Source organism: Hordeum vulgare, chromosome 2H (genome assembly GCF_904849725.1).
Source record: "Hordeum vulgare subsp. vulgare chromosome 2H, MorexV3_pseudomolecules_assembly, whole genome shotgun sequence".
Taxonomy (NCBI): Eukaryota; Viridiplantae; Streptophyta; class Magnoliopsida; order Poales; family Poaceae; genus Hordeum; species Hordeum vulgare.
The window spans coordinates 165,506,232-165,528,668 of record NC_058519.1 but is presented as its reverse complement, the minus strand read 5'-3'; positions in this window follow the sequence as shown (position 1 = coordinate 165,528,668).

Genomic DNA, 22,437 nt, shown 5'->3' with positions numbered 1-22,437 from the left:
GGTAAATGACATGCTTTTCCATAAACCATTTTATGAGGATACATACCCATAGGATTTTATAAGCTATTCTGTAAGCCCACAATGCATCATCTAATCTCTTAGACCAATTTTTTCGGGACATATTGACAGTCTTTTGCAATATTAATTTTGTTTCCCTATTGGTTAATTCTACTTGACCACTAGATTGAATATGATAGGGAGATGCAATTCTATGGTTAACATCATATCTAGCAAGGAACTTACAAAAAGCACCATGAATAAAATGTGAACCACCATCAGTCACTAAGTATCCGGGGACTCGCAAAACATGGGAAAATAACTTCCTTAAGCATTTTAATAGAGGTGTTAAGATCAACACTACTTGTTGGAATAATTTCTACTCACTTAGTGACATAACCAACACCCACCAAAATATGTGTATACCCGTTAGAGGAAGGAAAAGGTCCCATATAATCAAATCCCCAAACATGAAATGGTTCAATAACAAGTGAATAATTCATAGGCATTTCTTACCAATATTACCAATTATTTTACATTCATCACAAGAGAGGACAAACTTACGAGCATCTTTGAAAAGAGTAGGCCAATAAAATCTAGACTGTAATACCTTGTGTACAGTTCTATCTCCCGCATGGTGTCCTCCTTGAGCCTCAGAGTGTCACTTCTGAATGATTTGTTCCTGTTCATGCCCACATATACAACGTCTACTAATACCATCTACTACCTGTTTATAAATATGTGGGTCATCCCAAAAGAAATGCCTTAAATAAAAGAAGATTTCTTTCTTTTCCTCATAGGTGAAACTAGGTGGTACGTATTTAGCAACAATGTAATTAGCATAGTCAGAAAACCACAGTGTGTTATGAGAAACATTGCCCACAAGTATTTGTTCATCAGGGAAGCTATCATCAATGGGTAGTGGGTCATCAAGAACATTTTCTAACCTAGACAAGTTATCAGCTACGGGGTTCTCACCTGCTTTCCTATCAATGATATGGAAATCAAATTCTTGTAGCAAAAGAACCCACCTAATAAGTCTAGGCTTAGCATCTTCATTTTTTCCATAAGATATTTAATAGCAGCCTGATCGGTGTGAACAATTACTTTAGAATCAATAATGTAAGATCTGAATTTATCATAAGCAAACACGACTGCTAAGAATTCTTTTTCAGTGGTAGCATAATTTCTCTGGGCACTCTCTAGAGTTTTACTAGCATAATGGATAACATTTAATTTCTTATCAACTCTTTGTCCTAGAACATCACCAACAACATAATCACTAGCATCACACATAATTTCAAAAGGCAAGTTCCAATCATGTGGTTGAACAATAGGTATAGAAGTTAGAGCTTTTTAAAGTGTTTCAAAGGCTTGTACACTATCATCATAAAAAACTAAAGGAACATCCTTATGTAATAAATTGGTAAGAGGTATAGAAATTTTAGATAAGTCTTTAATAAAGCTCCTGTAGAAACCAGCACGACAAAGGAAACTACGTATACCTTTAATATCTTTAGGACATGGCATCTTCTCAATTGCATCAACTTTAGCCTTATCTACCTCAATACCTCGTTTGGAAATTTTATCACCCAAGACAATACGTTCATTTACCATAAAGTGGCACTTCTCCCAATTCAAGACAAGGTTAGTTTGCTTGCACCTGTGCAAAACTAGATCAAGGGTGCTCAAGCAATCGTCAAAAGAAGTTCCATAAAAGGAAAAAAATCATCCATGAAAGCCTCAGCAATCTTTTCACAAAGTCAAAGAATATATGAGTCATAGATGTTTGCAAGGTATCAGGTGCATTGCATAATCCAAAAGGCATACATCTATAAGCATAGGTTCCAAAAGGACAAGTAAAGGTGGTCTTCTCTTGATCAGGCTATGGCACATGTATTTGAGCAAAACAAGAATAACCATCTAGAAATAAAAAATGGGTGTGCTTCGATAAATTTCTAGAATTCGGTATATGAAAGTTAAAGGATAATAATCTTTTCTACTAGCTTTGTTTAATTTTTTTAAATCAATTACCATTCTATAGCTAGTCATAATTCTTTGTGGAATGAGTTCATTTTGATCATTAGGAACAACAGTAATGCCTGATTTCTTAAGAATACAATGAACGGGACTTACCCATCTACTCTTAGTTGTCGGATAAATTATACCTTCTTATAGAAGCTTTAATCTTTCATTTTGTACCACTTCTTTCATTTTGGGATCCAGTCTTCGTTGGTGATCAACAAAGGTTTAGCATATGGTTCGATATTAATCTTGTGCTGACAGAGAGTCACACTAATGCCCTTAAGATCATCAAGAGTATACACAATATTGTTCTAATGGATGAGTAGGAGGAATGGCAATAGAAGAAATACCAATTACTTCATCTTCACTAGGAAATTCTTTATCATGGAGTTTCCTATTGAACTTGGAGAAATTAAACTCACGAGGCATACCATCAAAATTAACACTGAAAATTTCCTTTTTTGAAATCTATTTGAGCATTGATAGTGTTCGAGAAGGGTCTACCAAATATTATGGGACAAAAATAATCTTGTGGCGAGCCAAGTACTAGAAAATCAGTAGGGTATTTTACTTTTGAACATAAGACTCCAACATCTCTAACAATCCCAAGTGGTGTAATGGTGTCTCTATTAGTAAGTTTAATAGTAACATCTATGTCTTCTATTTCAGCGGGTGTTATCTCATGCATAATTTCTTGATATAGGGTAAAAGGAATAGCAGTAACACTAGCACCCATATCACATAAACCATGATAACAATGATCTCCTATTTTGACTGAGATGACATGCATGCCATCAACAGGTCTATTCTTATCATTTGTATCACGTTTGGCAATTCTAGTAGCTTTATCATAGAAATAAATAACATGCCCATCAATATTGTTGACAAAGAGATCATTAACCATAGCAATACCAGGTTCTACCTTGATTTGCTCAGAGGGTTTGGTTGTTCTGACATAACTTTTGTTAACCCTGGTTGAAGCTTTAGCACGTTCCTTATCCTAACAGGGAAAGGTGGTTTCTCAATATAAGCAGTAGGAACAATTGGGTCAACATTGTAAATGATAGTTTCATCCTCAACTTTAATTGTCTTTTTCTTTAATAGGTGGATGATATTTAAACCATTTCTCTTTTGGGAGATCAATATGAGTATCAGAGGTTTCACAAAATTAGGCTATTATCTCAGAGTCAAGTCCATATTTAGTGCTAAAATCATTGAAAGCATCGGTATTCATAAATGATTTAACACAATCAAACTCAAGTTTTATACCTGACTCTTTACCTTCTCGATTTCCCAATCTTCAGAGTTGCTTTTAATTCTTTCCAAAATATCCCACCTGAATTCAATAGTTTTCTTCATAAACAAAAACAAGAAGTATCGAGCATGGTTTGATCGCGAGAAAGCCGAGCATAAAAAACTGAATAATAATTTCTCTCGGGAGCTCATGATTGGGGCATGGATGTAAATTGACTTCAGCCTCCCCCATGATAGAGAGATACTTTCTCCTTCACGAGGCCAAAAATTATAGATAAAATTCCGATCACGATGAACAAGATGCATAGGATAATTTTTTTGGTGAAACTCCAATCGTAATCAATTCTAGTTCCAAGATCGTGTATCATCACATAGCCTATACCATGTAAATGATTCCCCTAAAGATAAAGGGAAAACCTTCTTCTTGACTCCACCTTCGGATAAACCTGTAAGCTTAAATAATCCACAAACTTCATCTAGATAGATTAGGTGCATATCAAGATGTTTTGTTCCATCTCCCGCATAAGGACTAGCTAGCAGTTTATCTATCATACTCGAAAGAATTACATAATAAACATTTTCAGTAGGTTCAGTAGGTTGAGGGACAACTCTTGGTGTTTCCAGTCGAGGTGAAGATACCCCGAACAAACCCCTAAAAGGATTAATTTCCATAGTGACAAGTGACAGTAAATTTCAGCATGTAATATAAAAATTTCCTTACCAAATTCCTCTTACCAAAGTTGCTTCACTCCCTCGTAACGGCGCCAAAAAAGAGTCTTGATGACTCACAAGTATATGATATCAATCGTAGTCCTCTTGATAGGTAAGAGTGCCGAACCCAACAAGGAGCAGAAGGAAATGACAAGTGGTTTTCACGAAGGTAATTTTTGCAAGCACTCAAATAGTATGTTGGGGAATGTTGCATGGGAAACAATAATTTTCCTATGCACACGAAGACCTATCATGGTGATGATCATCTACGAGAGGGAGATCGGATCCAGATACCCTTGTAGATCGCTAAGCGGAACCATATATAACGCGGTTGATGTAGTGGAACATCTTCGCGATTCAAATTGTAGCCCATCCCGCGATCTCATCATGATCCGTCCCGTGATCCCATCATGATCCATCCCGATCTAGTGCCGAACGGACGACACCTCCGTGTTCAACACACGTATAGCTCGATGACGATCCCCGCCTTCTTGATCCAGCAAGAGGGGATGAGAGGTAGATAAGTTCTCCAGCACGGCGGCGTGGTGGTGGTGGTGGTGAACTAATCCAGCAGGGCTTCGTCTAAGCACCACCGAACTAGACTAGAGGATAAAATGATCTAGATGAAGTAGAGGGAGCACGTGGCAATTAGGGTTAGGGCTGCATCTAATTCCTCTAGTATATATAGGAGGGAGGGAGGGGAGGAGGTAGCCTCAAACCCTCAAGGTTTGGCCGAAATTGGAGGTGGAGGAGTCCTACTCCAATCCTAATAGGAGTAGGATTCCTCTCTCCACTTGGAAACCCATTCCTCCTCTTCCACGTTTGGTTTTTTTCCTTCTCAAACCTCATGGGACTTAGTGGGGGCTTAGGCCAGCCCACTTGGGCTGGTTTGTCTTCTCCCACAGCCCATGAGGTCCCTCGTGGCGTGACACCCCTCCCGATGGTCCCCGGTACCCTCCCGGCATTCTCGGTACACTATCGAAGTACCCCGAAACTTTTCCCGTGACCAAAATAGGACTTCCTACATATCAATCTTTCCCTCCGGACCATTCCGGATCTCCTCGTGACGTCCGATATATCATCCGGGACTCCGAACAACTTTCAGTTACCAACAAACATAACTCAATAATACTGAAACGTCACCAAACCTTAAGTGTGCAGACCCTGCGGGTTCGAGAACTATGTAGACATGACCTGAGACATACTCCCATCAATAACCAATAACGGGACCTGGATGCCCATATTGGCTCCTACGAAGATCTTTATCGGTTAAACCTCTATGTCAAGGATTCGGTTAATCCCATATGTTGTTCCATTTGTCCTTCGGTATGTTACTTACCCAAGATTCGATCGTCGATATCTCCATACCTAGTTCAATCTCGTCACAGGCAAGTCTCTTTACTCGTTCTGTAATACAAGATCCCATGACCAACTCCTTAGTCACATTGCTTGCAAGGCTTATTGTGATGTTGTATTACCGAGTGGGCCCCGAGATACCTCTCCGTCACACGGAGTGACAAATCCCAGTCTTGATCCATGCCAACCCAACAGACACCTTTGGAGATACCTGTAGAGCACCTTTATAGTCACCCAGTAACGTTGCGACGTTTGATACACACAAGGTATTTCTCCGGTGTCCGGGAGTTGCATGATCTCATGCTCATAGGAACAGATACATTGCATGTAGAAAACAGTAGCAACAAACTGTCACGATCATATGCTACGTTTATAGTTCAGGTCTTGTCCATCACATCATTCTCCTAATGATGCGATCCCGTTATCAAGTGACAACACTTGTCCATGGCCAGGAAACCTTGACCATCTTTGATCAACGAGCTAGTCAACTAGAGGCTCACTAGGGACAGTGTGTTGTCTATGTATCGACACATGTATTTGAGTTTCCAATCAATACAATTCTAGCATGGATAATAAACGATTATTATGAACAAGGAAATATAGTAATAACCAATTTATTATTGCATCTAGGGCATATTTCCAACAAGAAAGATAATTGTAACAAGTAACGAGTAGCAATAGTAACAAAAGTGTAGCAAGGTAGCCCAATCCTTTTGTGGCAAAGGGCAGGCTGGAACGGCTTCTTATAATAGGCAAAGCGTTCTTGCGGGGCACACGGTAATTTCATCTAGTCACTTTCGTCATGTCGGGTTAATTCGCATTTGGTACTTTGATAATTTGATATGTGGGTGGATCGGTGCTTGGGTGCTATTCTTACTTGAACAAGCCTCCCACTTATGATTAACCTTCCCTCAAGCATCCGTAAGTATGAGATAAGTATTAAGAATAAATTCCAAACACATCATTAAACAAAGGGATCCAAATCAGCCCCTTACGGAATAGCGCATGAACCTGGGTCTAAGTCTGTGTCACTCTTGCAACCCACCATCTAATAACTACTCCACAATGCATTCCCTTAGGCCCAAAGATGGTGAAGTGTTATGTAGTCAACGTTCACATAACACCACTAAGGGAATCACAACATTCATATCATCAAAATATCGAACGAATATCAACTTCACATGACTACATGCAACATGACTTCTCCCATGGCCTCAAGAACAAAAGTAACTACTCACAAGTGATAAACATGCTCACGATCAGAGAGGTACTAAATAGCATATTGGATCTGACCATATTATCTTCCACCAAATAAACCATAAAGCATCAACTACAAGATGTAATCAACACTACTAGTCACCCCCAGGTACCAATCTGAGGTTTCGGTACAAGATTGAGCACAAGAGATGAACTAGGGTTTTGAGAGGAGATGGTGTTGTTGAACATGTTGATGAAGATTGGCCTACCCAAGATGAGAGGGTTGTTGTTGATGACGATGGCCTCAATTTTCCCATCCGGAAGGGAAGTTTCTACGGTGGAATCGCCCCATCGGAGGGCAAAAGTGCTCCTGCCGAGGTTTCGCCTCGAGATGGCGGCACTTCGTCCTAACAGTTCTCTCCTGATTTTTTTCAAGTCAAGAGAGAATAAATACCAGAAGATGGTCACCAAAAGTGGGCTGGGTGGCCCACTACCCACCAGGTCGCGCTAAAGGGGGCTGGCGTGCCCTGGTGCCTAGTGGCCACCTCGCAACCCCCTCTCCTGCTTCTTTCCTCTTATATTTCTTATTTATTCCATAAAAATCCTTGTGAAGTTTTAGCCCATTTGGAGGTGTGTAGAATAGGTATCTTTGACATAGCTTTTTGAGGTCCAGAATTCCATCTGTCGGCATTCTCCCTCTTGGTTTAAACCTTGCATATTATGAGAGAAAGGGCATTAGAATTACTCCATAAAGTGGTATAATGCATAAAAACACTATAAATACGAGTAGAAAACATGATGCAAAATGGACGTATCAATTCCCGAGCCGCATCACACGCCCCTTCTCCAGGTGAAACCGGCCCAAGCAACCCCGATGCTTCACCTCCGTGATGATGATGACGGTAATTTTTCATATTATTTTTCTTCTCTTTCTTCTTCTTCTAATTGTCTTCTTCTTCTTCTTCTTCTTCTAACTTTCTTATTCCCATTTTGCAGATTTGATTCACTTCATGGAATCTGATATTGATGGATTGCTGGTGTTTACTTTTTGTTTTGATTTGTATTGATGAACAATGTGAAACTATGTATGGATGAACAATGTGAGTCTATGTATGTATTGGTTCTTTTAATAGCCTATGTGTTCTCTTGTTTAATAATTCACGATGATGTTGGATATTACATAGTACTTGTTGGAATACATGGCCTATATTAGTGCTTGAAATTATATATATCATATTTGCATTGTGAAAATGCAGGGAATAAGAGAAAGCAGTTTAAAAAGTGGTAATACATGCAATTTGCCATCTGCCAACTGATGGCAAAGGCCTTTGCTGTCTGCCAGCTGATGGCAAAGGTGCCACGTGGCAGCTACCTGTGCAACCTTGGAGCACCAGGTCTCACCATTTCGTCACATTGTCGTCACCAGGCAAACAACAAAGGTGGAGGTAGGAGTTACGTGCAGCCACAGGATTGTTGATGTCAAAGGGTAGACAGCAAAGGCAGGTGTTCATTGTCGTCAATAGGCACACGACAAAGGCTGTCGTTAACCACCTAACAGGCTTAACAACTATACTTTGTCGTTTATCACCTTTGTCGTCAACTTGGTTAGGAAGACCGACGGCGAACACCTTTGCTGTCCAATGTGGTTTTGCACACGGCAAAGAAGCTGATTACCGTGACTTATAGTGCTGCAAGTGGGGCCGTCAGCGAGCAGACGACATTGGTGTTCGTCGTCCGTGACCTTGAACTTTGTCGTCCGCTAAGGCACACAACAAAGAAGTTGAGTTGTGTAGTGACTACTACATGTAATATAATTTTGCAACATTTTCTCCGTTGGACATGATAGTTGTGAGAAATTGAGTGTACGGATCAATTCATACTCAATATTGTTGCTTGCACAATATTTTTTCCTCTTTTATCAGTTTTGTGTGAGGACAATTAGAAAAGTTATTGATAGTTCTATTGGCCACAACAAAGTTAAAATATTCCTGACAATCGTAAGATCTTATGTGCACTGCATGTGCCATAGGGGAATTAGTTTTAAGGCACTCTCACCTTAAAATTGAATGAGCCACTCATTATTCTTGAACGTATTCAAGAATGATGCGAAATATTCAACCACTGGATGGGTTATGTTGGTACTTCATGGTATTCATAGACAATCTAGAAGATGGTCTTAGTTGTGTATCATCCACACAAAACCATGTATTTACTTAATGAAGTTCTTAAATCGACGAATTTGGAGCAAATGGTCCTACATATGGGATAATTCCATTGGAATGGAAATGGCATTGAAATTTATTCACGAGAATTCCATGGTCATATTCAGTACGCATTGTACCTACCCAAAATGGTGTGGCTAGATCCCTTATCAAAGAGTGTCAAATTGCATGGCCATTACTACTGAATTGTGATGAGCCAACATTTTGTTGGCGGTAACATGTAGTATCATACTCCACATATCTGGTCTAAATAAGATAAATTGCATATAATACCATGTCCCATTACGGTCTATGCATGGAAATCAGTGAAGTATTCCCATCTGTGGTAATTCGGATGCATATCAATATCACCACCCCATCATACATCAAGGGCCTTCACATATATTTGGGATCCATGTGAGGAATAGGTGTGGTATAATTGTTAATCCGTCAAATACATTAACCCTAGTGAGGGAGTTATTTGTAGCCCATGCGATGATTGCATTTGCAATAAGGATATTTTCGGGCATCAGGGGGATAAATGTACCGCATAGAATGCGAGACAATGCCAAAAAAATGTCATAGACATTTTGTCCACGTACTTAAGAATCTGAACTAGAGATTCAGATTATGAGAAATTTGCAACATATTGTAAATAATCTGTCGTATACATTTACTGATGACAAAGGTGTCACTGAATTATACTACCCGAACGAGTGGAGGTGCCTAATAACCACTCGTATCCCCGAATTAGAGCAAAAGGGGGAGACTTTTGGTCACATGAGATTAAGTTGTCATATGTTTCCATGGAATTAGAGGAAATGGTATCCTCAATCACTAAATATGATTCAACCTCACGTTGAATGACACCTCATGGATGCACGTCATCCTGATCCCATCTTAGATGTGTGCACATTTTTATGATGTTGGGACATCAAAACACCTTAACCCAGTTGTTGTGGGAAATCGCAAGGAGTTAATAGGCATAATGAGAATTCCACAAATTATATTGATTCATGACAATTGTATATGCTACATATGTCGACATAATTTTTTTCTTGAGAATTGTTGAAATCCTTTTGGGCCATGAACCAAAATCCATGGAGAGTGTTGTTGACACTTATATTGGTTCAAGTGAAAGGAATCAATTAATGAGAGTAGCACTCTCTCATCAAAAAAGAGGTGTTTACCATAGTAAAACCTACTCCTCATAAGTACCTTCAATAGGGAAGAGAAGTGATTTTTTGTTCAAAAACAAAAATAGATGAGGTCATGAGAAAGCGAGCCTTATAGCGTAAGGGTTTCCGCAAAGACGGGACATCGGTTACGATGTAGCATACCTTCTAAGATGAGTTTAATTATTTTTCGATACTGAATTGGCAGTACGAATCCATGTGGTTGATGTATGTAGTGTCGACATACTCACATGGATAGCTCAGTTTGGATATATATATTGAAGCCATCGAAATGGCTTAATATTCTGAATCCAATGATATATATCTCAACAGGTTTGTGTGAAGCTTCAGAAGTCGTTCTATGACTCTGAAGAGGTCAGAGAGTTGTGTGGTACAACCGACTAATTGAGTTACTCCTTTATAAGGATTACTGTAATACTAATGATTGTTGATGTGTATTCATGAAGATATCCTGAATTGGATTTACATATTCTTGATGTGGATGATCTTATCATCAATGTCTCTACAAGACATATTAGATACACACAATCATTTTGAGATGAATACTTGGGTCAAACCAAATGATGCTAAGTTTATAGCTTGAGCATATTCCCTTGGGAATAAATGTATGTCAGTCTTCATACATCTAGAAATATTGAAAACGTTCAATATGGATGTGTCTTATCAAAGACACATATGGACATATTATACCTAACATGGGACACAACCCCATTTAATTCTGGGGGAGATGGTGAAGTCATAATGGACATGAAGTTCCATCTCTGAATACCATCAAAGCACTCACATACATTGCAAAATAAGCCAGGCCCGACACTATATGTAATGCCCCAGATGTAACCCTTGCCATATTTGGGAACCTTTCCTATTTGGAACCATGTTTTCAATGCTATAAGAGTTATCATTTCATGTGGCTTTGTTTTGTGTCTCCTTCTTGCATCATGGCATTCATTGCATTCATGTCAACCCCATTGTGATGATGTTGTTGCTTGATCCATTTTGAATGCTAGTGTGCTTGTGTTTGATGTGGTGATGTTTTCAAAAACAATGTTTCTTTCAAAAAAAGGTATCAAACCCCCCTTCTCCATTATTATTTGAACTCATGAATTAACTTGTAAACCTGTGTGGAAAATGTTGTTCATTTGTTGTTTTATCAGGTGTGTGAAGGGGTGTTGTCTTGGGGTTTTAAAACCCAAGCCATATAGGGTTTTTCCAACAAAACAACATATTAAATTCTGTTTTGGATTCAATTTAGTTGCTCCAAAAATCAGTTTTTATATTTTATTAAAATAGGGCATAATTCCCTTATGCCCTGGGTATTTTTATTTTGTTTTCGTCAAACCCCTGTGTGGCTGTGTTCATTTTGATTGGAGGTGTTATTTAAAAAAGAGAAAAACCATTTGATTTTCTTTCTCTGTTATCACGCGTAGGTGGGTTGGCTCCCTCCTTCCCCCTGGCCCATCTCCTATTTTCTCCCCAGCGCAGCCCGCTCGCCTTTCGTTCTCCCTTCTGTGACGCCGTCCCTTCCCCCCCCCACCCTTCTTTCCATCAGAAAAGAGTATCGCCTGTGAGAGAGAGCGCCCGACGTCGTGCCCTCATGGACGTCGAGGCCACTTATATAAACCCCTCGACATGCGTGCCCTCCTCCTAGGGTTCCTCCTCCGCCGCCAGCCCCCCCCCCTTTCTTCTCCCTCCACCTATTCCTCGTCAGGTAAGATCAGAGAGAGCAGTGATTCAGAGAGAAGCGTCGCTCGTCGCCGCCGTCCCTCCCGTCGTCACCGGCGCGTCCCCGGGGAATCCAAGCGTGTAGGGAGGATGATGGATCCTCCCTCACTCCATTCCCGGCGCTAGGAGGGTGGATCCTCTCCTCTGGCGAATTCTCCTCGTCGTCGTCGTCTCGGGCCGAGCAGAGAAGCTCGTCACTGTCGACCTCGCCTCTCCCTCCTCTTCTCGGCAGCAGGGACTCCTTCGAGCACCCCTAAGTGAGCCCCCTTTCCTTCCCCGCGTCTAAAGTCTCGCCTGTCGCCGGAATTGCACCGTCGTTGTGTCCTGTTCCGGACGGTTGCGCAGCCGCGTCGCACCGCCGTCTCAGGGGCCCTCCGCGTGGGTTAGCCATGGGAATGGGTTCCCCCAACCTCCCGTGGCCCGCGTCGTAGTAGCCATAGTTGTTAGGTCGCCGGAGCGTCGCCGAGGAGTCTCCCCTGTTCCAGCCGCCGCGTGTGTGCAGTAGGAGCAGAGGGGGATGCTCAAAAGAGCAACTCCCCCCTCTTTGTTAAGATTCGATCGAGTAGCAGAGTGGTAGGGGTTCGTTGTTGCTTCGGGCAGATCCGGGGTTCGATCCCCCGCAGCCCCTATTTAATTTCTGTTTTGCTGGGGTAGTTGCTTGGTAGAGAAGCTTACCCTGCCCCCTTCCTCCTCTCTGTCGAGAGCGAAGTGGTAGCCCAGTGGTGATGGTGTGGTGCTGTGGTGCAGAGATCTTGTGTTCGAATCCAGGGGCCTCCCCCATTTATTTTTTTGCTTCCCCTTGTTTGTTTTTCTTCCTTTTTCCTTTTCTTGTGCAGCAAGTATGCTTTGTTTTTCTTTTAGATAAACCAGGGTAGGTATTTCTTTTAATGCCATGTATGTGTGTGTGCAAGTGCATGTGTGAGAGGTGGTGTGTGCTCTAATGTGTGTGTAGGTGGTGTGTGCACTAGTGTGTGTATGTGTGTGTGCACATGAGTGAAGATGCGCACACATGTGAGTGTGTGTGTGCATGTGGTTACACATGCATATGTGCAAGAGGGCCTAGCCCCTCATGTTGCACCTTTTGTAGTGTGTGTGTGTGTGAGCACATATATGTGTGTGTATGTGCTCATGCATGTGTGTGTGGGCATGGGTGCACATATGCACTTGTGCATGAGGGCTAACCCCTCATGCTTGCCACCATGGAGTGATGTAGTGGTGTATGGGCTTGTGTGTGTGCATGTGTAGGTGTAGATGTTGCTACTTGTGCTATATCTACATGTGATTTTGTTCCTATATGTCATATTGGATTCTAGGTTTGTTTTTCGAGCTAGCTTTGTGACTAGATGTTACATGAAAGTACCCATGTATTATAGATGATTTTGGGGTAGAATCATCCCAGGAATCCATTGGTGCAATCATATTTCACTTTAGAGCAACTTCATAAAACTGTCATTTTCTGTCATGATGCCATGTTTAGTGCTTTGTATTAGGTGATGCTTTGACCCTATGAGGATGTTTCCTTGATGTAGTGGTAGTGGGTGAACCCCTATACAGCATGGGGTCTTTGTTTTGTTCATAGAAATTTGTATGCACCTATTGTGTCTTGTCAAAGTTGACACTTGGCTGAAACTGACAGCTTTGTGAAAATCTGTGATTTTCACTAAGTCTGTGAATCTGATGTTATTTTCTTCCCCTATTGTCTTGGTTGCAAAAGCTCATGTGTTGGGAATCTGCCCATGCAACACACTAAAGTTTGTGAGCATTTGTGTTTTTCTAGCTCCCTGTTAAATTTCATGCTCATACACTTCCTTTAGATATCATTTTGGAGGCTGCCAAAATGCTTCAGAGCATAAGCAGCTGGTGAAAATCTGTGATTTTCACTAAGTCTTAGAATTTGTAATATTTTGTCCAAGTTTTTGTCTATAGATCTGCTCATGTGTGACTCCTATGTAGTAACTTCTTGCACAGGGTTGTAGAGCTTTTGAATGGCTTTTGCCTCATATCTTGTTTGGCTCATTTGGATGGCTATAGCTACTTTAAAAGTTGTAGACAAACTGCTATGATGCTGTGAAAAAAAGATTGCATGTTTTTGTTGATTTGAAGCTTGTATGGGCATTGTTGATGGTGTGGTGTGTTTCCATGCACCACCCCACTTATATTTGATTGTTTCATCATGTGGCCACCTGGTAACACCAGGGCAGTGCCATTGGAGTGTGTTTGTGGCTGATTTGAATCGTAGGTCTCCATATCTTATTTCGTAGTTTCCGGTTGAACCGTAACTCCGTTCTCTATGATCTTTATATGTTTTTGCATCATTTTCTCGTGATGCACATGTTCATGCCATCATCATGCATGTCAAGATAACTTAATATGAGGTTTTGTCCAGAATTCTATTAACCCAACTAATGCATATGAAAGTGACTAGAATAGTGATGCATGCTTCCTTCTTCACTCATGCATCATATTGCTTGTTGCATTATGTTGTGTTGGTGTTCATTGGCTGTTATTTTATCTTGGGTAGCATCGGGATCGGAGAGCGAGTACGTGGATTCTGGAGAGTACGTGCAGGAAGATCAAGACGAGTTCCAAGGTGAAGACATCACAGGCAAGATGACCGTGACCTTGATATCACATCTAGCTTTGTTATGCTTAGAATCACGTTTCCTTCGATACATGCTCGCTGCCTACCACTTGATATAAATGCCACATGTCATTGCCATGAATCCCAAACACCTCCTTCTCCTAGCAAATGTTGTTTGGCTAAGTAGGCTTGCTCAACTTCTAATGAGTAGTTTTGCTAGTTGCAGGTGTCAGCTGTCTCATGTGATAACATGAGTATTCTGATATCATTATGTTTAAACTGTTATTTAATTAATGCACATATATACTTGGTAAATGACGGAAGGCCTAGCCTTTTGCCTGGTAATTTGTTCCGTTGTTGCCGCCTTAGTTTCGGCTACCGGTGTTTGATTCCATAACTGATCGCTCCTAACACGTTCGGGGTTGTTACGGGGACCCCCTTGATAAATCGTGTAGTGTTAAGGCTTGTATGACAAGACCCAACATTGGTTTTAATCTGCTAGTCACCTAATAATAATTTGCATAGGGAATAGCTACCCCGAGGATTTAATCAACAACCCAGGCCAGTGCTCCTCATGAGTGTTGGTCCCACCCGAGCGATGTCCGGGGCCCCCCTGGTCACCCAAGGGTTTAGCCAACCCGACGTCTAGCTCATCCGTCGTGTCCTGAGACTGAGATACGCGGCTCTTATCGGGGTCGTCGACACGATGGGAGGTCCTGCTTTATTTGTCTTACCTCAGCGATATATCTTGCGTATAGGAATCCCGGTGAAACTTTGGGTCTCGTCAAAGTTGAGGTTTTCCTCTAAGGAATCCGACGAGATCATGAGATTCGTGATAGAGGATTACTTTGCGGCCCATGGCAGTTTGTGATGGACTAGTTGGAGCACCCCTGCAGGGTTTAATCTTTCGGAAGCCGTGCCCGCGGTTATGTGGCAAACATTGATAATTTGCTAACATCCGGTTCTAGACAACTTGAAGTAACTCTAATAAAACTGCCAACTCCGTGCGTAACCGTGATTGTCTCCTTCGAAGACCACCCTTCGATCGGGAACACGGTGGGGTTATGTTTGACATAAGTAGGTGATCAGGATCACTTAGTGATCATCTAGTCTTCGATCGCTCGCGTAGACCACCATATGAATTACTCTGTTCATCGTAAGTTAGCCACCATATATGCTTAGGTTGCTGCAAACCCATACACTAAACCTTCCTCACCTAATAACTTGACTAGATTCAGTACCAAGGTCATTAGATTGCTCAGTCCCCGTGGCTCACAGATTACTACCAACCCCAACAGGTACAGGTACGCCCGACGTGGGAGATCCTGATGACAACCAGCTGAAGTGGGAGTACGATGAGGACTCTGACCGTCTGTATGTGAAATATCAGGAAGACTGAGGCCGTGGTCGTGATCGTGGGCTAGCATGCCGGATGTGTTAGATCATCTATTTTTCTTCTGTTCAAGTCCGTAGCTGGACTAGCTGCTACTCTGAATAATGTGTATCTATAAGCTATGATATATTCTTAATAGATGGCAAGTGTATGCCCAACTTGTTAATCTTTACTTATGTGATGTGATGATTATCCCGTTTGCGAAACGCGTAGATGCGCCCCTTTCCCCTTTTGAGGCCTCGCCCCCAAATAAGTAAAGGGATGCATCTTAGTCGTTACAAGTTGGTAATCAGAGCCTTATGACCATAGGAGCCTTTGTGTGATCGAACTTGGTCGAGTCGAGTCTAGTAAAATGTTTTGAGTCTTAGTTATATCGGAGAGTAGGTTTCTTTTTTCTCCTCTTCTATGTTCTGGTGAGGTTCTCGACTTAGGAAATCTTAATTCTACTCCTCTTCTCGCTCAAAAAAATAATTAGGATCACGCGGGTATTTTGAAATCTATATGATATCGATGTGACAGAGTTCTGTCTTGGTGCCTCCTATCTGACTTGAGTTCTTCCGGGGAGTTGAGCTCTAGGGGATTCTTGTGCACATCGCCATCATTCAGATTTCTTAGTATCTCAGGACGGAGGATGTTCGTAATTGCTTCAATACTAGTTGTGACGAGAGGAGTCCGGCTTCCCCAGTACTTGTGCAGAGAGTTCCGGATGTATCGCCACACTTTGTATCGTTGTGATCATGAGGGTCTGTAGTAGATGAAGGTCCGAGATTCTAGTTATCTGTTGACGGATGTGATACACTGGACGGGTTAGTATAGGAGTTGTGTGACATATTACTTGTATCCGTGTACCAGATTGCATGACCAGATATTTCGGGAATTCATAGGTGGGATATCAAGTAGTGACTTATAGGACAATCTTCCTACAGATGCATGATGTGAGGTTGGGATTCGACATTCGGTGGGTACGTTCATTCTCGGTCGTCTTACAGCGGTTCTCGTTGTGTCTTAAAGAGTCCTTGTAGCTTGCTACGACTCGGGGATACTTCGTAAGTTGTGTGCACTGCCTTGCACAGGATGTCTACTGTAAATTCGAGCCCGTGCAATCATATCCACGAAGATATCGGATGGAATCTCTATCATACGTTTGTTCCGAGCAGTTCTAGCTCATACTTGGTTTGCAAGTGGTCTTTAATCAGAATTTTGTCGACAGTCACTTTGAGGAAGCATTCTTACTATTTTGTTCGAGTGCAATTGCTAAATATTCTTGTTCAGATATTCCTGCCTTTTGATTCAGCTTTACCTTCAATGTTATTCTCTGGTCTAATGTGTTGTCCGTCTTCAGGATGGCTCCACCAACTCGTCAGAATCCGGGTCATGAGAATGCTGATGTTCTGCCACCCCCCCCCCCTCTGCCTCCTCCGTCGCCGCCTCCTCCTTTAGAGGCTTGGCAAGCGGTGATGGCTGCAAAAAATGCTAACACCCAGATATTAATCTAGCTGTTGCAAGAGAGGACAAATCAGCAGCAGGGCAATTTTAACCATGGTGGTAACCAGTTTGAATCTCTGAGTCAATTCCTGGAAAACGAGCTGAAGACCTTCACATCGAGTGATTAGCCGTTTGAAGCTGGGGACTGGATTTGGGACATGAACAAACACTTTGAGTGCAGTAATGTCCGTCCAGAGGACTTCGTCAAGTTTGCAACATTTCAGCTCAAGGTGCAGGCAGCAGTTTGGTGGCAGCAGTTGAAGGACTCCAGGGGTGGCAGATTGATCAGTTGGGATGAGTTCTGCAGAGATTTCAGGTCCCACTATATCCCGTCTAGCTTTGTGGAAGAGATGCGTGAGAATTTCAGGCGCTTGAAGCAAGGTGGTTCCTCTGTGTACAAGTACAACATCGAGTTCCATGAGCTGGCTCGATATGCCTTGCAGGACATTCCAGATCAAAAGAGCAAGATCTATCAGTTCAGAGGTGGTCTGAAAGAGGACCTGCAGCTGGCCCTCGCCTTACACGATCCTGATGAGTTTGATAAGTTCTATAACTTGGCTCTTAGGGCTGAGGCAGCTTTGCTCAGGGTGGAGAATTCGAAGAAGCATTTCACAGAGTCCAGTTTGTCATCCTCAACTCAGGTGGTTCCGAAGCAACAAAAATACTGGGTGTCTCCTCCTCCTCCTCGGTAGACTCAGCAGTTCAAGCAATCAGGTGGTCGTGGTTCTTCCCACCCACCCAACCCAGCTTTCCAGTAGAGGTTTCAGCAGCAGAAGCAAGGGAATCCTCAGTCACAGTTCTGTCAGCCGGCAGATGTTACTTGTCAGAAGTGTGGGCAGAAGGGTCACTATGCCAACAAGTGCACCTCTTAGCTGCGTCTTCCGCCTCCTCCTCCACGGAAGCCTCCAAGCAATGCTATAGTGAAGTTCAACCCCACGTCTGCGAGAGTCAATATGGTGAATGCAGCTGAAGTAGACAACTCCTCAGACATGATTTTGGGTAATCTCTTAGTTAATGATATTCCTGCTAAGGTTTTGTTTGATTCTGGTGCTTCGCATTCGTTCCTCTCCATTTCATTTGCATCCAAGCATAATTTTCATGTAGAGGAGCTTCCTAGACCGTTGTCAGTAGTATCTCTGGGAAAGTTCATGCATGCTAGTACTCGAGCCCCAGATGTCTGTGTGAAGATGGGTAATTATGCTTTTCTGGCTTCTCCTATTGTCCTTGGCAAGTCTGATATCGATTTGATCCTTGGGATGGATTGGTTGGCTATGAACAAGGCGTCTATTGATTGTGAAGCTAAAGAAGTGAAGCTAACTCATTCTTCGGAGGACGTGATTATCTTCACAACGCGTGATGACACGGTCCGTCTGTTTTCATTGAATGAGAAGGGTGAGATCTCTCCAATTTCGCAAGTCCCAGTGGTCTATGAATATGAAGATGTTTTTCTGGAAGAACTGCCAGCAATGCCTCCGCACCGAGCAGTTGAGTTCGTAATTGAGCTTGAACCGGGTACCGAGCCTGTGTGCAAACGGTCGTACAAACAGGGTCCAGAAGAGCTGAAGGAGCTGAAGAAACAACTTGATGAGCAAGAGCGTCTGGGTCTGATCAGACCAAGCTCATCTCCTTGGGGCTGTGGAGTTCTTTTCGTCAAGAAGAAGGATGGTACGGAACGACTCTGTGTCGGTTACCGCCCATTGAATAAGAAGACGATTCAAAACAAGTACCCACTTCCTAACATCAATGAGTTGTTCGAGCAATTGAAAGGGGCTAAGATCTTCTCGAAGCTTGATCTCAGGATGGGTTATCATTAGATTCGCATTCGCGAAGAGGACATTCCAAAGACTGCTTTCACAACAAGCTTTGGCTCGTATGAGTATACAGTGATGTCTTTCGGTCTGACCAATGCTCCACTGACCTTCTGTCGAATGATGAATTATATTTTCTCCCCATTCAAGAATGAATTCATCTTGTTGTATCTTGATGATATTCTGGTCTTTTCAGAAACTGAGGAAGAGCATGAAGAACATCTCAGGCTTGTGATTGATAAGCTAAGAGAGCATAAGTTCTATGCTAAATTTTCCAAATGTGAGTTCTGGTTGAAAGAAATTGTCTACCTTGGGCACATCATCTCTGCTGAGGGCATCAAAGTTGATCCGTCGAAGGTACATGCCATTGTTGAATGGGAACCTCCGCAAAATGTGAAGCAGCTTCGAAGCTTTCTCGGGCTTGCAAGCTATTGTAGAAGATTCGTTGAGAATTTCTCCAAGATTGCTAAGCCTCTCTCAAGTCTTCTTCGGAAGGGTCTGAAGTATGTCTAGTCTCCAGAGTGTCAGTTGGCTTTCGACACACTCAAAGAGAAGCTCACTTCTACTCCAGTCTTGGTTCCTCCTGATGACTCCAAACCTTATCAAGTGTTCTACGACGCCTCTCTTCAAGGTCTTGGTGCAGTGTTGATGCAAGACAAGAAAGTGGTAGCTTAAACCTCGAGGCAGTTGAAGCCAAGTGAGAAGAATTACCCCACTCATGATCTTGAGTTGGTGGCAGTGGTACATGCTCTGATGACTTGGAGACACCTCTTGTTGGGGAGAAAGGTTGAAGTGTTCACCGATCACAAGAGTCTCAAGTACATCTTCACCCAGCCCAACCTAAATCTTCGGCAAACTCGTTGGGTGGAAATACTCCAAGATTTTAATCCGAGTGTTCAGTACACTCCAGGCAAAGCTAATGTGTGGCGGATGCTTTGAGCAGGAAGGCTTACTGCAACAGTCTCATTCTGAAGCCTCTCCAGCCTGACCTTTGTGAATCTTTCAGAAATCTCAACCTTCAGTTAGTACCTCAGGGATTTGTTGCTAATCTTCAGATTTCTCCTACCTTGGAAGAACAGGTCCGACAAGCTCAACTTCTTGATGCAATGGTGAAGAAAGTTAAGATTGGCTTGGCAAAGGGAGTTCCCAAATATAAGTGCTTCAGTGTTGATGCCAGAGATACATTATTCTTTGAGGATCGTCTTGTCGTTCCAAAAGGGGATCTTAGAAAGGGTATCATGGAAGAAACTCATAACTATCTTCTCTCCATACATCCAGGAAGTTCTAAGATGTATCAGGATTTGAAACAGACCTTCTGGTGGACTCGCATGAAGCGTGAAATTGCTCAGTTCGTAAATGAATGTGATGTATGTCGAAGGGTGAAAGCAGAGCATCAACGTCCAGCAGGTCTTTTGCATCCATTGCCCATTCCCAAGTGGAAGTTCGACCATATTGAGGTGGATTTCGTCACCGGGTTTTCGAAGTCCAAGAAGGGTAACGATGCCATCTTCGTCGTCATCGAAAAGTTGAGCAAAGTAGCTCATTTCCTTCCAGTCAAGGAGTCTATCTCGGCAGCTCAGCTTGCAGAGTTGTACACTTCGAGGATAGTCTCTTTGCACGGCGTTCCAATGCTGATTTCTTCGGATCGCGGAAGCATATTTACTTCCAAGTTCTGGGACTCATTTCAGTCTGCGATGAGTACTAAGATTCGATTCAGCACAACCTTTCATCCTCAGACTAGTGGGCAAGTTGAGAGAGTCAATCAGGTCCTCGAGGATATGCTAAGAGCATGTGTCATTTCCTTTGGCATGAAGTGGGAAGACTGCCTACCTTTTGCTGAGTTTTCTTATAACAACAGCTATCAGGCAAGTTCAGGCAAAGCTCCGTTTGAGATTCACTATGGCAGGAAGTGGCGTACCCCGCTCAACTGGTCAGAGACCGACGAGCGTCAGATTCTTGGGAATGACTTGATTGAAGAAGCAGAAGAGATGTGTCGTGTCATTCAGGATAATCTCAGAGCAGCGCAGTCCCGTCATAAGAGCTACTATGATAGCAAGCATCATGACATGTCTTATGAGCTCGATTACTTCGTCTATCTCAAAGTATCTCCTATGAAGGGCACTCAGTGTTTTGGCATCAAAGGCAAGCTTGCTCCTCGTTTTGTTGGGACTTTCAGAATTGTTGGAAAGAGAGGCGACCTTGCTTATCAACTAGAGCTCGCTTCAAACTTCGCAAATGTGCATGACGTGTTCCATGTCTCTCAGCTCCGGAGATGCTTCAAGACTCCCGAGCGCATAGTTGATCTTCAGGAGATCGACCTTCAACCAGACCTATCCTATCGTGAGCATCTAGTTGCAGTTCTTGAGATGACTGAGCGCAAGACCCGCAATAAGTCAATCAAGTTTATCAAGGTGCACTGGTGACATCATTCTGATAAAGAGGCCACTTGGGAGCGCGAGGATCACCTCTGTTCCGAATTTTCCGAGTTCTTTCAGTCCTAGATCTCGGGTCAAGATCTTCTTGTAGTGTGGGAGAGTTTGCAATGCCCCAGATGTAACCCTTGACATATTTGGGAACCTTTCCTATTTAGAACCATGTTTTCAATGCTATAAGAGTTATCATTTCATGTGGCTTTGTTTTGTGTCTCCTTCTTGCATCATGGCATTCATTGCATTCATGTCAATCCCATTGTGATGATGTTGTTGCTTGATCCATTTTGAATGCTAGTGTGCTTGTGTCTGATGTGGTGATGTTTTCAAAAACAATGTTGCTTTCAAACAAGGTCTCAAACCCCCCTTCTCCAATATTATTTGAACTCATGAATTAACTTGTCAAAAACCTGTGTGGAAAATGATGTTCATTTGTTGTTTTATCTGGTGTGTGAAGGGGTGTTGTCTTGGGATTTTAAAACCCAAGCCATATAGGGTTTTCCAACAAAACAGCATATTAAATTCTGTTTTGGATTTAATTTAGTTGCTCCAAAAATCAGTTTTTATATTTTATTAAAATAGGGCATAATTCCCTTATGCCCTAGGTATTTTTATTTTGTTTTCTTAAAACCACTGTGTGGCTATGTGCATTTTGATTGGAGGTGTTATTTAAAAAAGAGAAAAAACATTTGATTTTCTTTCTCTGTTATCAGGCGCACGTGGGCTGGCTCCCTCCTTCCCCCTGGCCCATCTCCTATTTTCTCCCCAGCGCAGCCCGCTCGCCTTTCGTTCTCCCTTCTGTGATGTCGTCCCTTCCCCCCCCCCTTCTTTCCGTTAGAGAAGAGCATCGCCTGTGAGAGAGAGCGCCCGATGTCGTGCCCTCACAGACGTCGAGGCCACTTATATAAACCCCTCGACATGCGTGCCTTCCTCCTAGGGTTCCTCCTCCGCCGCCAGCCCCCCACCCCTTTCTTCTCCCTCCACCTCTTCCTCGTCAGGTAAGATCAGAGAGAGCAGTGATTCAGAGAGAAGCACCGCTCGCCGCCGTCGTCCCTCCACTCGTCGTCGGCGTGTCCCCGGGG